This window comes from Mandrillus leucophaeus, unplaced genomic scaffold, assembly GCF_000951045.1.
Source record: "Mandrillus leucophaeus isolate KB7577 unplaced genomic scaffold, Mleu.le_1.0 Scaffold1287, whole genome shotgun sequence".
Taxonomy (NCBI): domain Eukaryota; kingdom Metazoa; phylum Chordata; class Mammalia; order Primates; family Cercopithecidae; genus Mandrillus; species Mandrillus leucophaeus.
Window position 1 is genome coordinate 759 of NW_012101240.1, and position 3,754 is coordinate 4,512.

At 40.2% G+C, this 3,754-nt stretch overlaps 1 pseudogene across 1 annotated transcript; it reads left to right on the forward strand.

The window, feature by feature from the left end:
- The first annotated feature begins 2,007 nt into the window (after positions 1–2,007).
- On the forward strand, positions 2,008–2,865 carry LOC105533788 (annotated as a pseudogene). The gene has a single exon (XR_001005170.1). The product of XR_001005170.1 is annotated as a 60S ribosomal protein L7a pseudogene (transcript).
- Positions 2,866–3,754: the final 889 nt, after the last annotated feature.

A 3,754-nucleotide genomic window follows, 5' to 3' on the forward strand; every position in this document is an offset into this window, starting at 1 on the left:
TGGAATTCATCTAGGAATGCAAGGATAGTTCAACATACACACACAAAAAAGTGTGATACATCACATTAAAAAGAAGAAAGACAAAACCATATGATCATTTCAATACATATATAAAAAGCATTTGACAAAATTTAATACTACTTTATCATTTAAAAATTCTCAATAAGGTATAGAAGGTATTATCTCAACAAAGTAATGACCATATATGACAAACCCACAGATGATATCACACTGAATGGAAAAAGCTGAAGGTTTCTTTGTAAGATCATGAATAAGAATATGATGCCCACTATTAACACTTCTATTCAGTGCAGTAGAGGAAGTCCTCGCCAGAACAATTAGACAAGAGGAGGAATAAAAGAAATCCTAATTGGAAAAAAAAGAAGTCAAATTGTTCCTGTTTGCAGATGACATGATCTTATAGAGAAAACACCCTAAAGATTTTGACAAAAATCTATCAGAACTAATAAACAAAGTCAGTAAAGTTGCAGAATATTAAACCAACATACAAACATCAGAATCATTTCTGTACACTAGTAGCAAACAATCTGAAAAAAATCAAGAAAATAATTCCAATGTCAATAGGAAATCTATTTGTATTTGAAATAGATTTCAAAATAAATAAGTAAATAAGATACCTAGGAATAAACTTAAACAAGTAGGTGAAAGATCTTTACACTGAATACTATAAAATATTGATGACAGAAATTGAAGAAGACAGAGAAATGAAAAGATATCTTACATTCATGAATGGAAAGAATTAATATTATTAGAATGACCATACTACCCAAAGCAATTTACAGATTTTATGGAATCCCTATTTGATTTGATATCAAAATATAAATGAAATTCTTCACAGAAATAGAAAAAAATCCTAAAATGACAACAACAACAACAAAAAAAAACAAAGCTGGTGACATCACACTACTATACTACAAAGATTTAATAATCCAAGCAGCATAGTACCAACATAAAATTGGACACATGGACCATGGAACAAAAGAGAGACCAGAAATAAAAATCACATACCTACAGTGAAATTATTTTTTTACAAAGATTCCAAGAATGTACACTGGAGGAAATACAGTCTGTTCAATAAATGATTCAAAAATTATATATCCACATTCATAAGAATAAAACTAAACTTCTATTTCTGAACATATTTGAAAACTGACTTAAATAACATCCCAAACTGACAATACTAAAAGAAATCATATCTTAAATGCCTTAAATGACATGAAAGTGAGCAAAATTTATTAAAATAATACTTCAAACATTCAAGAAAAATAAGCAAAAGTGAACAAGTAAGTTTATCAGGTCATTCTTGCACTGCTATATAAAAAAACTTGAGACTAGTTAATTTATAAGAAAAGATATTTAATTGGCTCATAGTTCTGCAGGCAGTACAGGAAGTTTAATGCCATCTGCTTCTGGGGAGTCCTCAGGAAGCTTCTGATTATGATGAGAGGCATGGGTGAGCAGTCATATCACATGGCAATAACAGGAGTAAGAGTGAAAGAAAGTCATGAAAGGAGGTGCCACACATTTTTAAATGACAAAATCTCATGAGAACTTACTATCACAAATACAGCACTAAGCCATGAGGAATCTGACCCCATGATCCAAACACCTCCCACCAGGCCCCACCTCTGGCATTGGGGATTACAATTTGATATGAGATTTGGGTGTTGACAAATATCCAAACTACATCATTCTGCCCCGGCCCCTCCCAAATCTTATGACCTTCTTACATTGCAAAACACAATCATGACTTTCCAATGGTCCCCAAAACTCTTCACTCATTCCTGCATTAACTTAAAAGTCCAAAGTTCAAAGTCTCATCTGAGACAAGACAAGTCCCTTCCAGCTATAAGCCTGTAAAATAAAAAAAAACACACACACACAAGTTATTTACTTCCAATATACAGTGGGAGTAGGCAGTGGGTAAATATTCCCATTCCAAAAGGGAGAAATCAGCCAAATACAGCTCTACTCCCGCCGCCCAAGATGCTGAAAGGAAAGAAGGCCAAGGGAAAGAAGGTGGCTCTGGCCCCTGCTGTCATGAAAAAGCCGAAGGCCAAGAAAGTGGTGAATCCCCTGTTTGAGAAAAGACCTAAGAATTTTGGCATTGGACAGGACATCCAGCCCAAAAGAGACCTCACCCGCTTTGTGAAATGGCCTCACTATATCAGGTTGCAGCAGAAGAGAGCCATCCTCTCTAAGCGGCTAAAAGTGCCTCCTGCTATTAACCAGTTCACCCAGGCCCTGGACTGCCAAACAGCTACTCAGCTGCTTAAGTTGGCCCACAAGTACAGACCAGAGACAAAGCAAGAGAAGAAGCAGAGGTTGTTGGCCCGGGCTGAGAATAAAGTTGCTGGCAAAGGGGACGTCCCCACTAAGAGACCACCTGTCCTTCCAGCAGGAGTTAACACCATCACCACCTTGGTGGAGAACAAGAAAGCTCAGCTGGTGGTGATTGCACACGACGTGGATCCCATCGAGCTGGTTGTCTTCTCGCCTGCCCTGTGTCATAAAATGGGGGTCCCTTACTGCATTATCAAGGGGAAGGCAAGACTGGGACGTCTAGTCCACAGGAAGACCTGCACCACTGTCACCTTCACACAAGTGAACTCGGAAGACAAAGGCGCTTTGGCTAAGCTGGTGGAAGCTATCAGGACCAATTACAACGACAGATACGATGAGATCCGCCGTCACTGGGGCGGCAATGTCCTGGGTCCCAAGTCTGTGGCTGGTATCGCCAAGCTCAAAAAGGCAAAGGCTAAAGAACTTGCCACTAAACTGGGTTAAATGTACACTGTTGAGTTTTCTATACATAAAAATAATTAAAATACAAATTTTCCTTCAGAAAAAAAAAAAGAAAGAAAGGGGCTACAGGCCCCATGAAATTTCAAAACCGAGCAGGGAAATTATTCAATCTTAAAGCTCCAAAATAATCTTATTTGGCTCAATGTCCCATATCCAGGGCATACTGATGCAAAGGGTGGGTTCCCAAGGATTTGGGCAGCTCCATTCCTGTGGTTTTCAGGGTTCAGCCCCTAGGCCTGCTCCAGTGGGTTGAAGTTAAATGCTAGTTGCTTTCCCAGGTTGAGGGTGCAAGCCATTGATAGATACTAGGATCTACCATTCTGGGGTCTGAAGGATAGTGGCTTCCTTCTCACAACTCTACTAGGCAGTGCCCCAGTGAGGACTCTGTGTGTGAGCTCTAACTCCAAATTTTCCCTTGGCAATGCCTTAGTAGAGGTTCTCTGTGGGGGATCCAGTCTTGTAACAGCCTTCTGCCTGGGCACCTAGGCTTTTCCATACATCCTCTGAAATCTAGGCAGAGGCTCCCAGGCCTCAACTCTTGCACATTGTGCACCCACATGCTTAAAACCATGTGGAAGCTGCCAAGGCTTATAGCTTGCACCTTCTGGAACTATGTCCAGAGCTGTACCTGGGCCCCCTTTGAGATGAGGCTGGAGCCTGAGTGGCTAAGATGTGGTGAGCTGTGTTTTGATGCTGTAAAGGGAAACAGGGTCCCGGGCCAGGCACATGAAGCCATTCTTCTCTTCTAGGCCTCTGGACCTGTGATGGGAGGGGCTGCGGCAAAGACCTCTAAAATGTCTTCAAGGTCTTCTCCCACTGTCTTGGATATTAGCACTTGGCTCTCATTTAGTTATGCAAATTTCTCTAGCAAGAAATTGCTCCACAACCTGCTTGAATTAAAAGCTTTTTCTTTCTCTGCCCCATGAAC